Here is a 26,294-nt window from a genome sequence, read left to right on the forward strand (position 1 = left end):
CAACTTTTAACTTTACTCAAAAACCTCAAAAAACCTGACCCTTTCAGTGCTCAACTTGACACGGGCACCTTGTACTAAGGCAAAGTTTCATTACCCATTTATTATTTTTACAGTCCAACATTTCTGTCAAGTACCTAACTTCCATAGTGAGAGTTACTGCAGAGAACCATAAATCGGTGCCACATACAGGAATATGACCCAAGAATACCAGCCCAATTTGTTCTCTTTGTGGTTTTGTTTTGTTTTTCATCTACTCCTAAAAAATATTATTTCTTTGATTTATTTAAAAGATAAATAAATCTTGCTTATTACTAGGTGTAATTCATGGGTTTTATGCATGACAAAAAATGAAACCTATGAAAGATAGTTAATACGAACTGGAATTAGACAAATGATACAGTTAGGCTTATATTTTGCCAACATTATTAATCACAATAAAAAAGCCACAAAACAACCTCCTAAAACAACCTTTTTAGACCTCCTAAAAAGTGTCTAACAAAAAAAGGTGTCCAAAAAAAACCTAAAATATAATTCCTTCTGGTACACAAGGAAAAGGAAAAGATAACCTATCCATATAGCAAAATTAAATATAGAAATAAATTACAAGTAGAATTATAGTAAAAAATAGTTAGCAATATATTTTGTTAAGCTATAAAATGACAAATCTGGTTTTATAATGAATATTTTGTTTTTATTCTGCCTCCAGTAAACTGAAAGAATAATGCTAATTTTGGAGATCATGAAGATCTTAAAAAGGCAAAATGGTTATTCAAAATTCTCATCTAATTTGACAAAAGTTAGACACAGTTGATACTGCTATTTTATTAAAACTCTTATAATACTTGATTCCTAGGAAAATATTTTCTCTTGGCTATCACCAACTTGAATTCATAGGCTATTTCTATATATATTTTTTCATTGTTGTTCACATTTGTCTGACCATTTAATTTTGGAATACCTAAAGGCTTAGTCCTGTTTATTCGTTATTCACACTAACCTCCCTGATGGTCTTAATGAATTCCAGGATTCTAAATGTGTTCCATATATATTTTTGGTCAAAATGAAGATCTCCTTAAGTTAGTAGTTAACATATAAATTTAATGGATTAAGACAAGAAGGTTTTAATATTAAAAAAAATCAAATCAGAAAAATCAATAAACTAGACTTTATCAAAATCAAAATGTGTACTTTAAACACAAGGAAAAGTAGTTCACAACATGGAAGAAAATACCTAAAAAATTCACATTTTGTGAAATAGTAATGTTGAGAATGTGTACAAATCTCTTACAAGAAAATAATATAATGTCACATAACCCAATTAAGCAGCCCCATTAAAAATATCAGTTTTGAAAAGACATTTCATATATAATTTAATAAATGTAATTACTATAATCAAATAATAATGGCCAGAATGCATAAAAAGGTTCTCAACATCATTAGTCATTAGACAAATGTAAATATTAAAATCACAACTATATACCATGTCAAGTTCACTATGAAATCTTTAATAGAAAAGAAAGAAAATATCAAGAGTTGACAATTGTATGGGAATTAAAACCTTCATATTTTGCTGGTAGTGGTGTAAAATGGTTCAGCTGCTCTGGGAAACAGTTGGGAAGTTCCTCAAAAAGATAAACATAACATTATCATATAGCCCAGAAATTCTACTTCTAGATTTATACCTAGGAGAATCAAAAATAAAAACCACACAAAAACTTGCATATAAATGTTTAGTGCAGCAATATTCATAGTAGCCAAAAAAGTGAAAACAACACCCATCAACTGATGAATGGATATTCAAATGTGGTATATTCATAACAGAATGTATTTCAACCAAAAAAAAGAAACAAATATCTCCAACAACATAAATTCATCTTGAGAGCATTATGCTAAGTAAGATCATTCATATACAAAAGGCAACATAATGTGTGATTCCATTGATATAAAATGTCCAGCCCAGGCAAAACTAGAGACAGATAGTAGATTGATGGTAAACCAAGGCTGCAGGATGGGACTGCAATGGGCAGTGACTACTAGTAGGTATTGGATCTCTGCTTGGCTGAAAAAAATATTCTGGGATTGATACTGAAAAGCACTCAACTGAAGCATTGGAGAAGTGATTTGTACAGTATGAAAATTACATCTCAATTAAAGTACACATATAAATAAAAGAACAACCAAATTCACCTGCTTGTCCATCCACTTGATTAAGAACACTTTATTTTTTTTCCACAAAAATAATTAGATGTAAATAAACAAATAATAACAATCTAATACTGTCAGTCTTGACAGGTGCAGGAAAGGAGGCATTGAGGTATGGTACAGGATGAGAGATGGTGAAGGGATTAAGCAAAGAACATTTATGTACAACCCATGGACACAAATAATAATAAGCAAGATAAAATCATATCCTAAGAGTTTGATGTAGTGAGAAAGATTTCTCACTACATCAGAAAAATCAGGGAAATGTTAATGGACAATAGAGAATTTTTCCATAGGCCTGGAAGAACAGGTTGAGTGAAAAAAAGAACAACCGAAATAGAAAGCAAGACATGGATTTTTTCTTGACTCTTTATGTTCTCCAAAAAACCTTGATGTTACAAAAAATATGCTATACATAAGTTTAAGTATTGTTTCCAATATCAATATTTTTAAATACTTTAGGAACATAACTAAATTCATGAGAGAAAGGCAATCGAGTATGGAATACAAAGCAAGCTCAGACATATTATGTTATAATTTCTACACACGGTTACTACAAAAGCTATTTCCAAAAAAACAATTAAATAAGAATATCACTAATAAGAAAATATACTTGCAGAAAATTACTTAATACATGTTGTTAATTAGACAAATCAAGGGTCATTAACTGGGCCGCTCAATCAAGCACTCTGTATAGCATATGAGATAAGAAAAGCATTTTAGTGCAATGATGAACTTAATTTATACTGTACTTTCAGAGCAATATTTCAATATTTAGAGAATGTTCATATTTTAGCTCAATAGATAATAATGGGAAGATTATAGTAGAACCATAAATAAAAGGGCACATTCATTTGCATGTAGCAATTACACTGTAATTTTGCCTAATATGAATGTTACTTGAGCTAAATTAAAGGTGGATTGGAGCTGATCATCTGATCTCATCAAAGAAGATGCTTATGATGAAACATTATTAAGGATGCCCTGAATAAAACAATTGAAAGTAATTGGTGAAATAGAAGTTGTGAGGTTTAAATAATTACTTATAACCAATAAGAAGGGTCATTCTCAAGATTATACATAGGAAGGAATTATCAGGACAATCAAAACAGATTTTACATAACTATTTGCACCATGTTTCATTTACACATGAATTGCTTTTTTTGTCCTGATTTGCCTTGGCAAAACAATGTTAATTGTTATCAGTAAAAATGAAGGTATGGGGTAGTTCTAGGCTGTATAGTTTATAAGAATGCAAATGGATATTGACAAGTTGAAGAACAATGAAGCTTTGACTATGTAAGTATCATTACAATGATCTCCTTTATAGCCATCTGGAGCTGTTTTCAGATGAGCCCCTGAGGACTCATCAGAGCCTCAAAGCAGTAATTTTTTTTTGTCCTGATCCAATTACTGTAATAGAATCTGCTGTTGTTTCTACACCAACAGTCTTTAAAAAGTTTTTTTAAAGTTGTTTCCCAGGGATCAACGTGGGTACTGTTGCTGTTTAACTTCCCCCCTTAATTTTCACTGCAGCATGTGCAGGAAATTGATGATGTAACAGAAATAACAGTAATGAAGAAGCTACCTAATTATATTATTGACAAATGTACATGTTTTTGAATATATAAGTATATACACATTGTGCATTATTTATCACACTCTTAGAGCAATATAAATTGTATTAGAGATTTTTATTATTCAGGGTTACTCAGCTGGTTCCTTGAGAGACTTATGGCCCAAGTGATACTTGTGGAATCCTATAAAATATTAGTAATGCTATAATCATTTTTAAGTGACTGAATAAAAAAGACAGTAAGGCAAATCATTCAAATAAAATAAACTTGAAAATATTAGACAGATACAACTGGCCTCTATGTAAAGCAATACAGTAATCATACTGGTGTAATATTAATTTGTAATCATAGATTTTTAAAAGCTTGTATTTTTAAATGACTTGGTAAGATTTTTAAGTATAATCAGTTTTAAAATATTCAACAGTACTTCTGAGAGTCGCTAAACATACTCGCTGTCAAGGTAACAAACTGAAGAAATCAACATATCATTGCCTAATTGTAGCCCTGAAAAGTCATTTTTTTCTCCCAGCTATTACATGAGGGATTGACAACTCTAAACGATGCTGACAAGAACAGGCTACTTAAATTAGACATCTCCAAGATTATCTAATTCAAAATATCTTGCATGAAAAAAATTATTTCATCAAGTTTTATACATAAGTGGAAAACAATTTAAACACAAAAAGAAATAAAAGATGACTCCTAAATGAAGACATTAGAAGCTGTTTGAAGAAAGCTTGGAATACAAATATCTTAGACTTCTTAGACCATGTCGATACCATCTGGAATGAGAGCTTGTTAGTTTGTTTGCTTTTTAAAATGGAAAATATTTGAAAAACAAAAGCAAACAGAGAGAGTGAGAATAGGAAACAAATGTTTTTCTAGTAAAAAAATTAATATATAGAACACCATTTTTAAAATTAGCAACAGCATCCAAACAACAAAATATATATAAGGCATTTGCATTAAGTGTTTCAAAAGGATTTTGATTGAAGTGCTAAAGTGATATTTAGTGATGCAACACTATTACTTATTTGTTTGTTTGTTTGTTTGTTTTTAGGGAGGGTGAAGGAAGGGAGAAAGAGTGGGGGAGAAACATCAGTGTGTGGTTGCCTCTCACACACCCCACAATGGGGACCGGCAGGCAACCCAGGCATGTGCCCTGAGTGGGAATGGAACCAGAGACCCTTTGGTTCACAGCCCAAGCTCAATCCACTGAGCTACACCAGCCAAGGCACAATTAAAATTTTTAAATAAACAGTTATTGGACTCATAGTTTAAAAATAATTTTATAGGTCTGATATTTTAAAATATTTTAAAATTCCTTTAAAATACTTTACATGTAGCATTGGTAGAACTAAAATGATGTGTATCTTTTGCCTTTGTAATCAATCATATACAAAACAATACTATGAAAGAAAGTATAAGTTTGAACACTAACTTTGATTATAGTACATTGTTTAACTAAGACACCATTTATGCAAGATTTATGACACATTAGTGATTGCTGTCTGTTAACTTCAGATGGTTTATATAATACATACCTGTACTTCATATCAAGTAACTGGCAGAATACTCAATACCCAGGGAAGGAAATTAACACTAAACTGTGTGATAAAATTGTAATTTTGTCTACATACATGTTGATACTATATTAACATATATTATATTTGTGTCTGGTTCTGAGACATTTTTATATACAAAAAACTTGATATAGAGAGAAGACTGAAAGACATAAAAATAAGTTATGTTACATGTATTTCTAATATTTTATAATTAATAGCAGTACTATGTATTTGAATGTATTATTTATCATTTAGTTTATTTCCATTCTTCCATGAATACTCAGAAATTACTTTTCTAAGGTAAATTAAAATACAAAACTAAAATATAAAGTATTTGAATTCTAACCTGAAGCAAAGGAAATACAATTTTTTAAGGTGCAGGCCAGTGGCTCCATGGATGTGTCTGACCATGGATCAGAAGATTCTAGGAAATACAATTTTTTAAAAATGGTATAACAAAGGACTTTTAATTGGAAAAATTAGGGTTTTTATAAAGAAATGTCCTATTAATAGTGACTTAATAGGGATTACTATGCTGAGGAAGTAGTAAGGAAAAATTTACATGGTTAATAAGACCAAATTAGCAAGGCATTGAAAGAAAGAGAAAGTTATATTAGACTATTTAGGAAAGTATCCATACAAATATATAGACGTCTGCTTACAAGTTATCCAGCCAAGCAATATTAAAAATAGAGAAATTTACTGAAGAAGATACAAGATACAAGAAACATTGTACATTGGATAATGACACCTCAATCCCCTTCAGAGTAGGCACCTTGAGACCTCACACAGTTCTTCCAATTGCCATCAACTGCCCCATCACATTTTCTTGAATATCATCAATTGTCTGAAATCTCTTCCCTTTCAAAGGTGATTTTAGTTTTGGAAAAAGCCTGATGTCAAATGTGGGTTTGACATCAAATGTGGCATATGTGGGTTTTAGCAGGGCTGGGTCACCTGGGTGATTAGATGTTTTGCAAAAAAACTCCACATGAGACTATGGTGCATGAATGGGTGTATTGTGATGAAGCTGCCAATCACCAATTGTCCATAGTTGAGGCCTTCTGAATCATCCAAATATTTTTTGTGGAGGAATGTTCACATTTAACACAAAATTTGATGTGGGTTTATTGTTCTGCTTGTTCAGCCAATTTGAATGATAGCCACACAGTACACATGCCCACCCAATGTCATCTCCTGCCCACACTGACTAGTACAGTGAAGTCATTATTATTCATGCATGTGCATTCCAGTCCATGCTCCTTGGCTACCAGGTTACATGATGTCACACAAACTGTTCTCATTATATTAACAATGGCTGGACATTTTCTGGACAGACCTTGTATATTTAGACCATAGACCTTTGTATAACAGACCTTGTATATTATACAAAGGATATTGTTCTGGCTTTTAGAGGAATGAATGGGAGTGGTAAATCAGAAAACTAGAGGGAAAGCAATCATTTTGAAGGTATTGGTTTTCTGGAGATGAAGATAAAGGAACAGACTTTTGACAGTGAGTACAAAGAGCCACCTTGTAACCTTGTAACCACCAACTGAACACTACCATATACACAAACACACAATACTATTCCAGACAAAAATTTCAAGAATAAAAAATCTTTACTAGTAGAAAAATACAGAGGCATCTGTTAATTGTCCACTCTGCAAGATGATTATACTCGTCAACCAGGTACTACATGATTGAAATGACTCCCTTCTACTCAGACTACCTGAACAGAAGGGGAAATCATAAATTCTACTATAACCATGGGCATCCAAACAGATAATAGCAACAATAACAACAAACGGCCAGACTGCAGGGAATTTCAAAGTCTAAATGCTCCTGGGCAGAGAGAAGCAAACCTGAAATAAACTGAAGAAAAGAAGCTGAACGGTGCTGACAAACTTCCTGCCCCTTTTTTGTCTCTTCAAGGTCTAACAAAGTTTCACCTCTTCTGTAAATTAGTTCCTGATGTAACCTTTAATAAAAGTTTAATCTCAGCTTGAAGTTATTTGAAGCGGGTTTATGAAAATGCCCAACCAAAAAAAAATCTCAACTCAAACACACAATTAGTAAAGAGATGTGTCTGGGTTGTCCTAATATGAGCATAAAGATGAATTTATCCTAAATGCAGAGTATTGAATAATGAATTCAGTGTTCCTAAGTCCATCCAATTAGCCAGAAAGGCAAAGTAGAATTAAAATGTAAAAATACAGTTTACTGTGATGGCGAGAACAGTAATTCATAAACAAAACAAGGGGATTATTCTACTACTACAACGATACCTGATATTTGATCCCAAAGCAAGGGCTGCTCAAAATCGGTCCTACTTGTATTTTTACTAGTATTGTTTGAATGACAGTAAGTAGTGACAAATGTTGTTTCTTAGCATGAAGTGCAATTCTGCATGTGTGAGTGATTTCAACAACTCTCAGATCCTCTGGGGAGCCTTTGCATATTTAAGATTGACTCCTTGGAGGCAAGCTGTGACTGGAGGAGCTAACAGTGAGCTATTAGATGCTGTGCAACGCATTCCATTTGAGAGTTTTGCATAAAGAGTTAATTTAATTGTCACAAAATTGTACAAATCATTTAATATTTTTAATCAACTTCAAGTGAAGAAGACACTGAGGCACAGGTAAATTGCTCAGGTGAAAAAAAAAGGTAGCAAATCATTCATTCTGAGTTCAACCTTAGGTTCCTTGCCTCCCGGACAATTATGTTAAGCTGTACACCCTCCACCCTCTTTGACACAGAACATGGTGCAACAGAAAGATCACTGAGCATAAAGTTAGAATAGCTTATTTTTGTTCTTCACTCTGTTAATTACTGTCGCTTGATTGTTAACAGATCACTTAATCACTCTGCTTCAATTTTCTCTATCTGTACACTAGGAATAAGACTGGGTCTCTTGAGGATCCAAATGCAATGCCATACGTGTGAAGAGTTTTAATGAAAAACATTTGGATCATCCTGAGTGATGCCACGGTGCTGGAAAAAATAATCTTAATAAATACTTGTGAATCGATTATTAAAATTGTGTTGAAGCAGAGAAAATATTATATAGTATTAACCCAGCGGACAAGAAAAACCTCAGGCCTCTAACAGAAAGAGAGAAAACTAGAAGAGTCAGATTTTGAAAAAAAATGAAGACCTATTATGTGCAACAATTTAAAAATGTTTAAAAATTTTTTATTCATTTACTTTTAGAGAGAGGAAGAGAGGGAGAAAGACAAGAAGAGAAGCATCAATGTGTGGTTGCCTCTCACTGGACCACTACTGGGGTCGGCCCGCAACCCAGGCATGTGCCCTGGGACTGGGAATCGAACTGGTGACCCTTTGGTTTACAGGTGTGCAACCACTGAACCACACCAGCCAGGGCAATTTGGACAATTTTAAATATGGGGCCCAGAGATAGCATGTAAAGAGATTTCAGATGTTGGCAAAATATGACTGAGGATACTTGGAGGTTAAAATTGGAGATGGATTTTAAGATGTCAGTGTATAATGAGGATAAAAAAATTCAATGAAAAGTACCATATTTTTGGACTATAAGACTCACCTTCCCAAAAAATTTGGTAGTGGGGCGGGGGGGGGGGTGTCTTACAGCCTGAATGTAGCTTACCTGGCTCACTGTGGGTGGTGGCGGCCTACGTTATTTATGTTATAAAATATTTTACCATATTTCTTGCTTCAAATTTTTTTCTATTTTCTTTATCTAAAACCTAGGTGTGTCTTACAGTCCAAAAAATTCTGTAATCTTATAGGGTAATCTAATCATAAATTCCTAACTAGGTGGGTCCTTGTGGGTAGTCACACTGCCAGCACATAACGTTTTTTAGTAAAAGGTTTTATCTTTGCTTTAACCAAGTTCTCTCCATTGTTTTTGTGCATCTATGTTAACATGTCTTTGAAAAAGCTGCAACCACCCTCCAGAGAGCAGAAAACTACCCTCTAATCCAATCCCCGATTTGTTTTTCCCCCTTCACATAATCTTCCTAACTTTCCCTCCTGAAATTCAAATGCATAAAAGAAACTGCAAAACTGCTACTGTTTGGAACATTGTAGATCTTCCTCCCCAGCACATGCCCTCGTTTTGGCTCAAATAATCTCTTAAGAAAATTCTTTACAGGTTTGGATGTGTTTTATATTGACACTATTTAGAGTTTATTTATCAAAACTTGCGGTTTATTTTCTATTGCTATGGAACAAATTGCCACAAATTGTATGGTTTTAAAAACAGACTATTTTTATCATCTCAAAGTTTCCCCAGATCAGGATTTGGGGTATGGGTTAGTTGGGTCCTATTCTCATGATATGACCAGGCTGAACTGAAGGTATTTATTGGGAAGACCAGCAAACCTCAGCTGAGGTTCGCATCCTCTTCCAAATTCAGGGGTTGTTGGCAGAATTTAGTCATTAAGCCTATAAAACTGGGATCTCAGCAACTATAGGTCACCCCATCCTATGACCTTCACAACATGGCATTTTGCTCCTTTAAGGCCGTCAGCAGGGCTCTGCTGCTGCTTTTGGTCCCTGATAACGCTTTATCTGATTAAGTCAAGGTTATCTAGCATTATCTCTGTTTTGATTGACGCAAAGCCAACTGATTAAGGAATTTAATTTCATCTGAAAATATGTGTTTACAGTATAATGTGACATGATCACTGGAGTGCTATCCCCTCGTATTCACAGGTTCTACATTCATGTAAGAGGAAGGAATAATACAGAGATGCCAGGGATCTTGGAATTTGGTCTATAACAAGAGAGATAAAATATCTTTTTCTGAAACAAGTCAAAATAATACTAAAAAGAGAATCAAAATTATTTAATTAAATAATCCATCTTATGAGGTCTATGTTAGATAATTATATCATAAAATCACAGATAAGTAATTTAAGTTTTGTTTTATAGTCTATCTATAGTATGATATTAGAATAAATGTTTTTTGCAAAAAAATAGACCTTTCAAAGTATTATCAGTATAGTATAAGTAAAATCTTAAATCTTGAACATTGCTTATATTTAAAAAATATGGTTTAAAGGCACTTGAACTGAAAATTGGAAAACATTCTATGTAATGTGGCTTATATTTTAAAAGAAGAAACAGTCAACTAAGTTAGAAAACGTGAATTTATCTCACTTTATAAATTTTGCTTACTCAATGAAAACTTCAAAACAAATTATGTAAATGCTGTGAATTAAGTTAGGAGTTTATAAAACTTGTAAACTGGCTCTAGGAGAATATAGAGATAAAATTTTGAGTTGATAAAATATTAAAGAAAAAACTAGGTGATAGACCTCTTGATAAGATAAAAGTAAATAAAAATAGTGCAAAGACATCACATATACACAAAAGTAACAAACATGAATGGAACTATTTAAAATAATGAAATGACAATATATTTTTAGGCCATCAATTATTTAAAGATTGTTTCTAGGAAACTATATAAGAAAATACTTGTAAAACAAATGCAGCACTTACATAGGAAAAATATAACTGCACAAAATTTGACCATTATCAAATGGTGATTGACCATATCACCATTATCACCAATTTGGACAAAGAAAAAAATGGGAAAACAGAAACAGTAGCACAAAAAATTCTCCTTGCCAACATGAACATAACAAGAATATAACATAGTTATCACATGTTATTATATCACATATTATTAAAATAATACTGTGATTATTATAAATATTATTCCTCCAGAAACATAATAATATTTTAAAGGCAAGACCAATGTATTAATATTCCTAGTGATTCAAAATTGTATTATTTTTACAGTGAATATATTTACAAGGACTGAAAACTAAAGAGAAACGAAATACGACAAACTACCAGGCAAGGTGGCAGTCTGAGGGAGAAAGAAAAGGCAGTAGTCCTTGACCCATTATGACTTAAAAAACTGGCCCCCCAACAAAGTGCGGCTCATTTACCCACTGTGCTTTTAGGGGAATGTGCATTCTGTGGAGACACTAGTGGAAAAGGAAAACATAAATTATTAGAATGGACAGTATTGCTAACTCAAAGATACCAGAGATTCCCAGTGAAGTAGGACGGTAATCCAACCAAATACAGATATGAAATATTTGTGAATAGATGAAGTGAAAACTGGGCTTAAATAAAATTTTATAAAGGATGATATCATTCAAATACAACAAAAGAACTGTCCATGTAGCTTCCACACATCAGTAATCTGTATCTATTGAGGATATAGGAGAATTTCCTTTTTTGCTTCTGTGTTGTCAGATACTAGAACAGCAAATCATAAATGCAATGCCCAGCTCTCAAGTAAAGATCTGGAGGGGTAAATAGCAGATTTTGTACATGCTGTTTATGTGTTCTAAAGAAATGTTCCAACTTTAGATTAATGGAGATCAAGAAAGAGGCATTCTTATTTAATATGAGTATAAATAAAAACAAATATGGTAAACATGAATCACTGAGGGCTAGAGAGATCAGCAAAAGGTATGCAAAAATGTGTGTAATATTTACAAGATTTTTTTACTATAAAAATTGTAAATGACAAAAGAAATGAATAAAGAAAACAAAAAATAAACATAAGGAAAGTGACTAGACATTTCAAGGAGATTTCAATATCTAATAAAGAAAAGTAATCCAAAGAGCAATAATACAGTGTTATTAAAGAAAATAAAAATGGTAATAATTTACCAAACATAGCTGAAAACTACATTAACAACATGGAAAAAATAATTCAAATAGACTTGAAAATTTAGAAGTAAAATAGGGAGATGTGTACAGATATAAAAAAATAACACAAATTCAAAAAAAGAAAATGAAATTTTACTGCTTTAGAAAACTTGTAAGTAGAACAGATTTATTTAGTGAAGAAATAATTTTTAAGCCAAAGAAGAAATTACCTTTTGATTAAAAGAACTAATAAAATCTATTAGTACCTGGTAAAACTATTCAACTCCAAACATAATAAATAAAGGACTTTAATTCAGGTCATGAAAATGTAATTAATACAAGAAAAAAAATGATACCCTTTCCTGTATAAACAGTTACGATAATTATATGAGACACTTCCTAGACGTTGGCTTATAGTCCAAGACAGAAATCTCTAAAATAAAATAAATTTATGAGGTGAGTTTTAAGAAAGCTCAGCACTCTGTCACAGGACAATTTTCCAGCTGCAGCAAAGGGAGGTGGAGAAGAGGTTGAGCCCTGCTGTCTTATTGAACTAATGGTTCAGAGGTCAGAGTGTAGGAGTTCTCAAACAACAGAATTGGTGAGACAGGACATTAGAAAAGAGGGCACTGTCTGACAGTAGCCTCTACAACTCTGTGTGGCAACACCTTATGGGTCTTTGTCTAAGGGCTTGATGTAAATGACATCTTGAAGCATATCAGCTGCATGTGTTTTGGGGTGCTGAGGGTATTTAAAATGCATAACACTACACTTGAACAAAAATCAAAGAAGTGGACAAGACTATAGTTATAATTTTAGATTATGATAACCCACTGGGATGAATACAACACCAAAAATTTTGATTATAAAGAATAATAATTCAAATAATTTTATCTACTTGACAGAATAATACATATACCCAATTACTTTAGAATGTGCATTCTTTTTCATGTGAAGAGCACATGAACTCTTCAACAAGACAGATTACATTCAGGACCATAAAATTAATCACAACAGATTTAAGAAGATCAAAGTTATGTAAGCCATGGTATCTGACCACAGATTGTTAAACTAGAAATACGTTAACAATAAGGTAATTTTTCAAACAATCATTTTTTTGGATATTAAAATACATACTTCTAAATAACCAAGCACCATAGAAAAAAAGCACAGTAGATATTGTTAGTTGAATATTATGACAATATCAGCATTTGTGAGACAGAACCAGAAAAAGTAAATATATAGCTTTAAATGCTCATATAAGTAAATAAGGATTTAAAAACAAAAATCTCACTTCAAATCATGGCCATGTAAGTATTCATTTTACCAATTATTGTCTTCCACTGTAACACTAGAAAACTGGATGAGATACATGAAACAGTTATTCCTGCTTGGACCATAGAAGCATGTGAATGTGATTCACCATAAAGAGAAACAAATGAGGTAAGCCCTACAATTGCCTCAGTGCTTGACTGGAGGCATTTTCCAGAACAAAGCACAACAAAGATGAACCCAAGAAGAACATTGTGGTCTTTCTGAATTGAGAAGGGAACAGATGGTATTACAGCTTAGTTAGCTGGAACTTGTAGAGTAGAATATCAACAAGAGAAAATATGGCAAAACTTAGGTCCAGCAATGGACATGAGGTTTGCAGAGACTTTGCTGAATACAGATTGATCATGGGCTTCATGAAACTCCGTAAGGTTTGGTAGGTATGTACCAGGAAGCATTAAACTGAGTAATTCCCATATTTTACACATTGCAAACAGAATTCAAATTCCAACTACCAAAACTCAAGAAATATCATGGGGTATACAAGGTATTCCTCAAAAAACCCAGAATCTTTATGCCTCAGTAATTGTGCTAAACCAGCTTTAGAATATGAGCCAGTGGAGTACTACCTTAAGAAAACTTTAAAAAAAGAATTGAAACTATAAAGCTGATGTGCGATTTTCTTGTACACCTGTGCCCCTCCAACAAACTCTCTTTGTTAAAAAAAAAAGAAGACGCAGAATCCATTATTTTACAATGAGGTAGCTGTTAATATTTAGCAGCAAATAAGACTACTTGGTATAAAAGAAAGAGAAACATCTCACCCAAAGAGTAGAAATATTCATCATTAAAACCATACAGACCTAGAAATGATGAAAATATTGATTTAGATGACAAAGATTTTTTAAACTGCTATTATAAATAGCAGAAGGATTTAAAAGAATATAAACTAAAAGTAGAAGTAGAAGATATAAAAATGAAAATTTTAGAAGTAAAATATAATATGTAAGATTTTTAAAAAGTAATTCAAAGGGCTTAACTGCATATTAGGCACTGCAGGAAAGAAGATAATTGAACTATACAAACTAAGGGAGAAAAAATGGCTCAGTGACCATTAAGAAATATATGTAATTGGAGTGGCAAAAGTGAAAGAAAAATATGTTAATAAATAATGGAAATTATTTTTTCATATTTCATAAAATCTAAAACCCACAGATCCAGAAACTTCACAGAAGCCAAAGCAGGGTAGCCACAAGAAACATAGCACCAGGCATTTAATAATGAAACTAGTGAAGATCAGGAACCTAAAGAAAAACATCTTAAGAACAACAAGATGAGGGGAGGGGGCACATAATGTAAGAGAAAAGAAAACAAGGTAAGAATAAAAGCATATTTCTTTTAAAATAATACAACCCCCCCAAAACCAAAAAATAATAATAAGCAATAAATCTATATGAATCACACTGGAGATTAAATTTGTAGAAGGTGAGGTGATGAAAAAAATTTTGTGCTATTTGTTCTTCAGTGTGTGTTTTCCGAGAGAGACAATAAATTCAGTTTAAAGTTAAAAATATGAAGTTGCAATAGAAATGTATTCTATCAATGTGGTGATTTAATAATTATTTTTAAATCTTAAAGGATTTCAATAAAAATTATTTTAATAAATATGTAATTCTTTAAAGTCACCCATTATATTTTTAGTAATTCAATTTAAATTACATTTATTTTTATGTAACCTAGTACTTTTTATTTTTATATTTTAATGCATTCTTATAAAACCTTTTTTTTTGTCTGACCATCTGTCTGTTTATTCTTCTTTCTTTTTTGACAAATACCCATCCATCTTTGTATACCTCAGTTTTTCTATTATTTTCATATATTCATGCATCTTTCTATCCATTTTTGCAGCTCTGTATCTATTCAACTATAAGAAGACAGATATACAAGAATATGTAATGATGTTTTCTGGTGATATAATGCTTATATCTGCAGGGTAATTATTTTGAAGACTAATTTTTTCAAAATTACTAATAATCTATGTTTGTATTTAATCTATGATTTTATTAAAGTATATATTAGTCTTCTGAACATTATGGTATTAGGTGATTACCTATTAAATCATAAAGAGAAAGACACTAATTTTCAAAACATACCTTTTACTGCCTTCGGTGCATGCCATGCCACACAGTGAAGAGTTACTTTTACTTTAGTATATTTTGAACAGCATGTGTCACATTCCTGTTATGCACACAGTAATTCCTTGCTAAATAGAAAATGTGCTTTCAGAAAATGTAGCTCACAGGGAAAAAATGCATTAAGCAAACACAGTGAGAGGCTGGAAGAAATAGCTGCTCAGAGAGTGTGCCTCTGAATATTTCCGCAATCACTCTTCCTATGCTTAACATCCCATGCTGTTCAACAACTTGGCTTAGAAGTTTCTTTGTTTTTACCTGCCTTGGAATTACACACAAATAAACTAACTCAGTGGCCTAAATAAATGCTTTTATATTCTGCAGTGTTTTGATTCTATTTTGAAAAGAAAAAATATATACAACCCTACTGATAACTATACCTTATTACTTATTGACATATGAGTTAAATTTGGTCAGTAAATTTTTTTCAAAGGAATTCAACTGATTTAAATGGTATCAACCTCAGTAAAATGTCTAAAATATGCTATTTATAAGAAGTTAGCTGTTCCATTTCTTATAATTATGTTTTTGTGAGTAAACAAATTTTCACTTATGGGAGGACTGTTTATGTCAAAGTTTACACTATAGCTCTATTTGGTGCTTTGATAACTGTAGTGAAGGCCAATAGAACATGTCATGCTCTTTAGCATAATTTGCCACTGGTTGATGGCCTTTTGCAAGGAGGCTTGTTGAAGACCTTATATTGTCTTTACAAATGATTTTTAGTTAAGGATTCTTACAGTCTCCCCTGAAAATTTGTAGTGCTTTGATTTTCATCTGACTAAAGCAGTTCACAACCCTGAACTGGTTATTTTCAGCTCATGCTTTGCCTATCAAAATTATCGTAGCAATAACTTTGTGTTTCATAGGTATTTGTAATATTTAAGAACCTATTGAAAGAAGCCTCATCTACCATGTCAGGAGTTAAATCCACATTCTTTAAAATATACAGTAAGTGCATTACTGATTGAGACAGCACAACATGACTAGGTATTTCTTACTTATCAGCATATTATTCATTATCAGCAACAATGTTAACTTTTAAAAAAAATGTATAAATGAAGTGAGCTTGCCATTTATTTTCTATCCAAATTTAATGAAGGCCACTTAAGTATAGTTTAATAAACACAGATATTAAAATTAAACTGACTAGAGTTGAGCCTTCTGAATAAAAGTTTTACATTTCTAATATTTATCACTTAAACTTGTATACTACTTAATATCAATTATTTAAAAATTTAATAAGTAACTCTTGGTAATTCATCTAGTGAGATCAGAAGTTAGCAGTTGTAATAGAGAGACATAGTAGCCTACCAGATCCTGACATAGTCATTAGGCTACTTATTTTACAAAACGAATTCAAAAATTTAGTTAATCTGGCATATCTTTCATGTTCAAATGAGACTTTTTGCTGTATTTATGTTTAATATAGATGTTCTAAAAATTCCATATTATAATTTAATTAATGTAGAACTATTTATATGTGTAAAATACTTTTGTTTTATACTTTCATAGTATTTTTTTCAGTTTTAAAGATAAAGCAATTATTATGGATGTTTGGACACTTAAAAGCTACAGGTATCCATTTATTTGCCCATGTATAGAAATTGGTGATTAAAAATGTTTAGTTTCAATTAGTATTAGACATACATAAACTAGATTAAAACCTAAAAATACATCCCTTTGCAGCATAAACCATCATAAGACTACCATAATTATATATTATTATACTTACTGATTTAAAGATGTTAACATATTTTGAGTTCCTGAGAAAAATATCGGTTCAACATGATATATGAATTTTATGTTGTTGGATTCAGTTTTGCCTCTATGTTCACAAGAAATATTAACCTATAGTTACCCTCCTTATGGTGACTTCATCTGGTTGTGCTATTAGGGTAATGCACATATTACTATTTTCCAAAATACAAGGGACTATCAGTATCATTCTAAATCTATTTAACCAAAATTATTATTTAAGACATCTGGGCCTAGAGTTTCCTTTGTAGAATGTCTTTAATTTTAATATAATTATGTGATATAAGATTTTTTCCACTGTTTTTTCCTAATGTCAGGATACATTATACATATTTTTCTTAAAAAATTCTAATTTATCAAAGTGTCAAATTTGTTGGCAGAAAATACTTCATAATTTTCCATTCTTATTATTTTATTTTCTGTAATGTCTATAGTGATGGCCACTATGTCATTTCTAATTTTAGTAATTTGTCTCCTCTTTACCTTCTTGGTATATCTGGAAAGCAATCTAGTTGTTTTCAATATTTTTTTTAAAGAAACACCTTTCAGTTTTATTATTTGTATTTTTCTTTTGATAATCTATTTCTATCTCATTTATTTCGGCTTCAGCTTTGCATTTCCTTACCTTCGGTTTGTCTTTTGTTTAATATGTTCTTTTTTATTTTGAATTGTAATTTTGTAAACTTAGACATTTTAGTTTGTTTCCCATATAGGTTTTTAAAACTAAACATTTCCCTCCAAGCATGAATTTGCTTGTTTCTTGAAAATTTGTATTTACTGAGTTCAAAATATATTCTAATTTTACTTGTCATTGCTCACCTCCTTTGTAATGTGTTATAATTATTTATTATAGACCCATACATTATAAATGGCAAAGTCTGTAATTATTAATTTTAAATAAGCATATAGTTTACAAGTAAATTAAAAGAAAAAACAAAGAATTGTATTTTTGCATTAATATTAACACATCATTTATTACATTCTTCATTCTCCTCTAAATATGAGTTTTCATCTTGAGTGTGAAGAATCTCCTTACCTTATCTGTAGTCCTTGTGAAATAAATTAATTCTCCTTGTTTTCTTTTACTTACTTCACTTTTATTCCTGAATAAAATATTTTTCAGGATGTACAATTCTGAGTTAACAGTTTTCCTTTCTAACTTTTATTTACATTGTTATTTCCACTGTCTTCTGTTTTTATGGTTTCTTAACATCAGCCACCATCGAATTATTGTTACCCGGTATATAATATGTTAGTTTTTTGTTCCTCCTGCCTGATTTTGCTGTATGCTTTTGGCCTGAGTTTATCTGTGTTTATTCTGATTGGTATTTATCTTGCATCTAAAATTTTTTTCAACATTTTTAAAAAAAATATGATGACTTTTTTTTTAATAATGTTTTCTATTTTTGCTGTAGACTCTCCTCTGTTATTCTAATTACAAATATCCCTGATCATATGATGTCATCTGATATTCTGTTAATATTATTTAATATTTTCTCTATATTATTCACCTTGGTTAGGTCTCTGATATATGTTTAGTTTATACTTTTATTTAATCGTGTCAATTTTACTAGGTCTGTTTAGGAAATATATTTTTCAGAAATTCCAATTACCAGTTGTAGAACTTCTGTTCAATTATTTTTATTGGTTTTATTACTTTCAAAACTGTCTTCTTTTTTACTAAGATTTTATCTATTAAAACATATGTCTGTAAACCTGCAGAAACAATTAAAAAGGACATATGGACAACAATAAGGTGGATAGAAATGAGGGAGGGAGGTGGAGAGGTCAGGGTGGTGGAGAGGGTGGGGGGAAAGATAGAAAACTGTACTGAAAAACTATACTTTAAAAATTATAAAAAAATAAATAAGCTAATTGATAATGATAATAAAAATATATGTCTGTTAATTAAGTGAAGATATTTACAGTGGCCACTTGATACTCTGACTCTTATTTTAAGGACTGATTCTTCTTAGGGCCAATCTTTTTTTTTTCCTTTCTTTTTTTATATTAGTATGCCTTCCAAATTCTTGGCTTTTCGTGTCTTGAGTAATTTTCAACTTTATATTGGATTTTGTGTATGATCATTATTTCTTTTTTCATTGATTTTTTCCTAGTATTATTTTCCTTCAATGAATATTGTTTACTTTAACATGTAATTTTTGGATTGGGTTGAACTGCATACACTTCTCCTTATCTGTCATCTTCTCTGTGACACATTTCTTTTGTCTTTAGTTGGACTGTTGAGAAATACACAACTCCTGAGTTAGACAGAGACATGGCCAGAGCTTGGGAATCTTTGTTTTTTTTTTTTCTCTTGCAGTACTTTTCTAACTCTCTTCACCATCATGCTTTCTTTATTTTTTTCTCACTTCCCAAGTCAGAAAAATTGTGAGCTTTGACATGTGCTCTCCTCTGAGGCTGTGTGAGATGTGTGTACTTCCATGGTCACACAATAAAAGCCAAGGAGATGTGAACTTGGGAGTATATGGAGCCACCTATCTTCCCTCCTTCAAACAAGAATAAACTCTCACTAAAGTCTGTCTGCTTTGGCTCACTCTCCAATACCTTTAGGCAGTCATTTTTTGTAATATGTCCTGGTACTATAGTTGGTCCCTGCAGGTGAAGGGGTCTTTTTTTTTATTATTTGTTTATCTTTAGGAGGAAAGGAAAGGAGAGAAGGAGAGAAATATCAATGTATGGTTGCTTCTGGTGCATCCCCTGTTGGGAACTGGCCCCTGCTGGGATGTAGCCTGCAACCCAGGCATGTGCCCTGATGGGGAATTGAACTGCAATATTTTGGTTTGCAGGCCCATTCTCAATTCACTGAGCTACACCAGCCAGGGTTTGGAGGGGTCTTTTATTAAAATCTTGGTTTGTTATATAAAGAAACAGAGCCAGTCTCATACATTATTTTTCTTAAATTTGAGCTGTAATTAAAATTTAGCTCTCAAGGTTTCAATGTATACAAAATTAACTGATAATGCATTCACACAGTAATATAATATAAAATATCATAAAGGATAAGAAAAATAATCATAAATCATCATAACATGCAAAGTTAACTACTTTGAGATAAATATAATTTTCAAAAAATACACAACTCCTGAAAAACCCACAGGTTTTTTACAAATTGTGACTTATATTTGATATTTATTACATATCACTTTAATAATTGAATATTCTATTTTCTTTTTAACTTTAAATTAGAACAATATCAAATTATGCTTAACTGTCAATGCTAATTTGAAATGCAATGCATGATCACATTTACCATAAATATATGTATATGCATACATATGTTTCATAAGATATGCAGAAATGCCAAATTTCAATTTTTAACATTAAATGCTCAAATTGATTAGCATGAAATTTGTTGTGCTAAATAGTCTGAGAAGAGAGGAGCATGAAATTGACTTGACATGTTAATATCATATTTTACAGTGAGTCCCATTATAATTAAATTGAAATTTTATTGTAACTACACATGGTGATTTTGCCTTCAGAAAATATTCTTTCTTTGAACAATCCCATGGGAATATATTGGTCCCATAGGAAAATATGCTTATTTGAAACTTGCTGAATTTTCTGAGATTTACATATGTCCAAATTTAGAGCGGACTCGTAGTGCTTAAGTTCTCACAGTGTGAATTTAGGACAAACTAGAGGAAATCAGAAGGCATAGAGCATTTGAAAACTGCTTTTGATATCTGTATATTTTAAATAAAGATAGTTAATACTTTTGCCTGATTGGGAAACTCAGCTATGCTACAATCCATGCCAACGTGACATCCAAAGTCCATGTCCGAACGGAAACAACCACCCACTAAGAAAAGAATATAATTGTTTGTAATATTTAAAAAAAATAAATTGTTTATTAGAAATATTATATATTTTTCCTCTTCAGTCATGTTTTAATGACATTTTTAATATTTTCCAAACAAGGTTTACTCTCCATTTGTATAAGATTATGTTATATACGACTTTTTAACCTAAGAATTGGCTTGCTTTTTTAGTTACAGTCTAGAGCATCATAAAAAGCATTATATTTATAACAAAAATTCTTCTGTCTATAATTAAAAGCGTGAAAATAATGTTGACAGCTGGGTTTAATGACTTTTTATTGGATTTTAATAGGTTCATCTCTAAGAACAAAGTGATGATCAAAAATTATGATTTTGTCAAGGTCACAAATTGATTTGCATGTGATTTTGATGCCAACTTATAAATTAATCCCTAACTTCTTTTTTGCTTCTTCCAAAACCCATAAAATATGTACTTATGATTACACCCAGTAAAATACATGTTCTTCAAAACCCATGTAAATTATTGATGATTTCTTCATAAGAATAGCATGTTAGAGTCATATATTTAAATTAAATATTTTCAAGAGAAAATTTAAAGCAGTTGTCCATAAAATTAATATAAACCAATGATAGCTTGGTATTCTGTGCTCAATTTCCCTAACTGTATAACGTACATAATGGTAACATAGTAATGGCAGTGACAGTAAAAGTTTATGTAGGTTTATGCTGAATTAATATTTAGAAAACACAAGGAATGGTAACCAGCTCTATTCTTAAGATGTACATAATGGTAAGACAAATGTAAAAATCATATTAGCTGCCTTGTTTGTTCTTTTAACCCTTGTATATGATCAGGGTATTTACAAAACCTAAAATGATCAAATTACAGTTTATATTAATTTAATAACTTATTTGCTTAAAGAACACAACACTGGCTAACTGTTTGGTGGTTCTCTTCTGTTTTTATATCCAGAAATCTTTGTGCCCTAGTGTGCTTGTTTCATAAATAACGTACTTAAATGTGACAGGTAAAATAGCTTAATTCAGTAGATTCTGAATAATGGAAGTCAGAAAACAGAAAATATTGTACAAACAAATGTGAGAAAAAAAGATTACATTTCAGCATTATCAGATAGAACTCTGTGAGGATTTGTATGGAGGTGTGGAAAGCCAGTCAGTATTTTTGATTTCATTCAGGAACTCTGGCATGATAGTGGCCGCATGCCCAGTAGCAATGTCTGGGAACAGGTGGACTTAAAGCCTCAAGGCTACAGCTGGTTAGCAATAAATTGAATTTACCAAAAACAAAATAAATCAACAGAAGAGCTTGTTTGGCAATAGCACAATATCAAGCTACAGGAAAGTATGTTGAACCATACAAGGCTCTGTATAGATTAAACTACTGATTTCAAAATTGTATTTTCATTCTAGTTATTTTCTTTGAATTCTTTTCCAGGTAGTCAACAATAATCATTCAGCCTGTCTGAGGACACACAGAGTCAAAAATGACAAAAGTTTATTTAAAACAGATGCTTGAAAAATATTGTACTGAGCAAACTTGGAGAATCCACATTTCTATTTCTTGATTTAAGAGATTCACTATTAAATATTATTCCTAAAATGGAGTTCAATGCATAGTGTAAACATGAATTTGGACATTAAATACACTTGTCTTTCAGTCATAACAAAGAACTACTGCTTTGATGGCAGGTCTGTTAATGAATGAAATAATTCTGCAGAATTGAATATGTAAGCCATTTGAAAGACTGGTTGATTTTTTTTATGCTGAAAGTTTTAAAGACATAAATATAAACTCAAAATAAGCTTTTATAATTATTATTGTATTTGAAATTTGAGGATATATAATTTGTATATTTACATATTTATATTATCAAAGTAAATAAACCATGTTTTAAAATTATTGACCACCTTTTCTACAAATAAGAAACACTGTGAATGTATATTTTAAGAATTAATTCATTAAAATTTTCCAAGTATTGTTTTAGGTAAATTTTTAGGTAAAGCATTGTTGCCAACACTATATAAACAAAAAAATCTGATTTTGTTCTGTGTAGCTTGTCACACATAACATCTGGGGAGTTTCATAGTGTAGACATAGGTTCTGTGTATGTGTATATATATATATGAAAATTCTAAATTTCGTTTTTTTATAAATTTCATTTATTTTTAGAATGAGGGGAAGGGAAAGAAAAAGAGGGAAACATCAATCTGTGGTCGCCTCTTGCATGCTCTCCACAGGGGACCTGGCCCATCACCCAGGCATGTGCCTTAACTGAGAATCAAACCAGGGACCCTTTCATTCACAGGCCAGTACTCAATCCATTGAGCCACACCAGCCAAGGCTAAATTTATTATTTTAAAATGTAAGTCACTTTTCCCCTGAATTCAAGTTTTTTTTACTTTATCTACAGACTACATTGTAATAATAATAGTACATAAAGGCCAAACTATAGATACTTAGAAAGGTGCTAAATTAATCATTAATGTCTGGAAGTCATAAGGGAACTTTAAATAAATATAACTAACACTGGTATATCATTCAAGCAACATTAAAAATGATTATAACTGGAGGCCTGTACATGGGAGCTTAGTGTGGTTAAATAAAGGTAATAGTGGAAAACATTAGAGAATAAAGAACCAAAAGTGCAGTGACAAGCCCTAGAGTCACTCTTGATTCATTCATTTATATATTCATGTAACAAATATTCATCAAGAGCTAATGGCATGGCAAAAACATTTTCTAGGCAAGGAAGACATGAAATGGAGAATATGTATGCAATGCCTAATGGGGAAGAAATTAGAGAATGGCAAAATCCCGTGACGGTAACACATATCATGTTCTATATTTAAGTAGTTATATGTTTAACGAACTGGCTAGTCTTTTTAATTTAAAAGAACAGAATTTTGTTCAATGGATACATCCTTCACATCATAAAAAATATTTGATTCAGATTTGAAATCATAAAGAAAATTTTGCTTCTCCTAAGAGAGGATGATTTACTTTTTTAAGATCAATAGTTGTTATAATTCTTTTTTAAACTTTATTTTTATTGTTGACACTATTAAAGATATTCCCATTTTTCACTCTTTTGCCTACTTCCGCCCTGCCCCAGCCCCACCTTCCCTCTGGCCATCGCCACACTGTGATAATTATAATTCTTATCATCATATAATTAAATTGTTTGGCTACTTTCTTTGGCTTTGGTATGTTCAAAGTAATTTATATGAAATCATTTTCTAAGATTCTATATTATGGGTTGTCTATACACACTCAGGTTTTATCTTACTATCAATTTTATAATTTCTTTGTTATTATATGCTTTAAGGTTATTACATGTTGTTTAAACTTTAATAAAAACTTTTAAAAATTAGTTTAAAATCCAGAGAAAGGTTGTGTGGCTAATAGAGAGTTGTCATACACCCAATATCCACTTACTCTTACTGTTAACTTCAGATTAGTATATTTTTCACAATTGATGAGCCAATATTGATGCATCACTTATAAAATCCAGGGTTTATTCAGATTTAGTTCTGTTTTTCTCTACAGTCCCTCATCTCTTCCAGATTCTCATGCAGTATAAGCATTACGTTTAGTCCACTGACTAGTTTTCTTTTGGCTGTTAAGATTTCTCAGGCATTCCTGAGCTCTTCTAAGACAGGCCACAGAGATGCAGTGCTATTTTCAGGACATCCTGTCAGGGTGCATACTGTCCTCATAAGTTAGCAGTGTTGATGTTAACTTGGTCACCTAGCAGAGGTAGTATATGTCAGATTTCGCCACAGCAAAGTTTCCCTGTTTACATCATACTCTTTGGAAGGAAGGCACTATGAGCAGCTAGTGCTTAGCAAATGGAGAGTGATAATTCACCTCCTTAAGGGTGAAATAGTTACATAAATCATTTGGAAGTCTTCTGCACAGGAGATGTGTTTATTATCTCCCATTTATTTATGTGCTTAATCATTTATTATATCCTTATGAACTTGTAGTTATTATGTGCTTTGTGTTATAATCCAATAGTTTTTATCTCTCCCTTTTTTTCTCTTTTGCTCAAATTGAGACTTTATTAGTCATCAAACCCCTTTCATGGGGCCACAGTCTGCCTTTAACATTACTCTTCTTCCCACACAACCTTTTTATTTGAATATTTCCTTAATTTTTTGCACCACAAGATGCTCTAGGATCATCTTGTATACTTGCAGCTCCAGTTCTAGAATCAGCCACTATTCCTACCAGTTCTGCTTCCTTTAATGGTAGAACAGCACTAGAAACCAATAATTGAGTGTTCAACACTTCTGGGGTGTCATTGCCTCTATGCACTCTCAGCTGCCAAAATACTGATATATATGTTGCATTCTAACCTTTTTATATACACACACCCATGTAAACATCTGTGTCTACAGTAAGTGAAATATAAGCTCATACTGATATCTCTCATTCGAAATCATTATCATATGACTTGTGCTAGCCTCCTTCCCTTGCTTATCTGTAACTTCCCTCACCAACAGTGGTACACCTGGCTCCAGCCATTTGTGAGTCATCTTCACTACACATGCACAGTAGTTTCAGAATTGTTAACCTGTACCCCATGGGCCACAACTTTACTAACTAGAGTACAGTGCTTTTGTACAGTTTCGTATTGCATGCAGATTATTTTGTCTAATTCTGAATTGTGTTCTTACATCTACTGTGCTCTTAAATGATTTTGTAAAGTTGCATTTATGAAGTATTAGTTTTTGTTGTTGGGAACCGCCCTGCCTAGTTTCAGGAGCTGTAACCCCCCATGGCTAAGGCTGAGTGAACGACCTTCGGACCATGAGCCATTAAGGAGACAAAGCTTATCTCCCTGGCAGGAGCACCACTTCTGCCCCTTCATCCATAACTGGCATCCAATGCTTGATCAGTTAGCCAATGATGGGTAAGATTCCCCAAGGGGGGAACGACCTAAGACAGGCATGATCATGTAGAGGCCCTAGGGAAAGTCATGGGGGCCTATGGAGAAAGGGGGTGATAGACCCTCATCCCTCAGCTTTGACGAAGCCTGAGTCCTCATTTCTCCTAATTCTTTGGCTATCTTGCCTCTGCCTGACTTAAGCCTGAAATAATGACAGAGGGCAGTGGAGCCCTGTGCTGGAAAGGGTGGGTTCCCTGGGTGATCAGGCCTGAGAAAGGATACGTAAAATCCTGAAGCCTGTTTTGCTAAGAATGCTCTTAGTTAAATGATAAAGGCCTGAGCAAGAAATGAA

Source organism: Artibeus jamaicensis, unplaced genomic scaffold (genome assembly GCF_021234435.1).
Source record: "Artibeus jamaicensis isolate MK-2021 breed Jamaican fruit bat unplaced genomic scaffold, CSHL_Jam_final contig_466, whole genome shotgun sequence".
Lineage (NCBI taxonomy): Eukaryota > Metazoa > Chordata > Mammalia > Chiroptera > Phyllostomidae > Artibeus > Artibeus jamaicensis.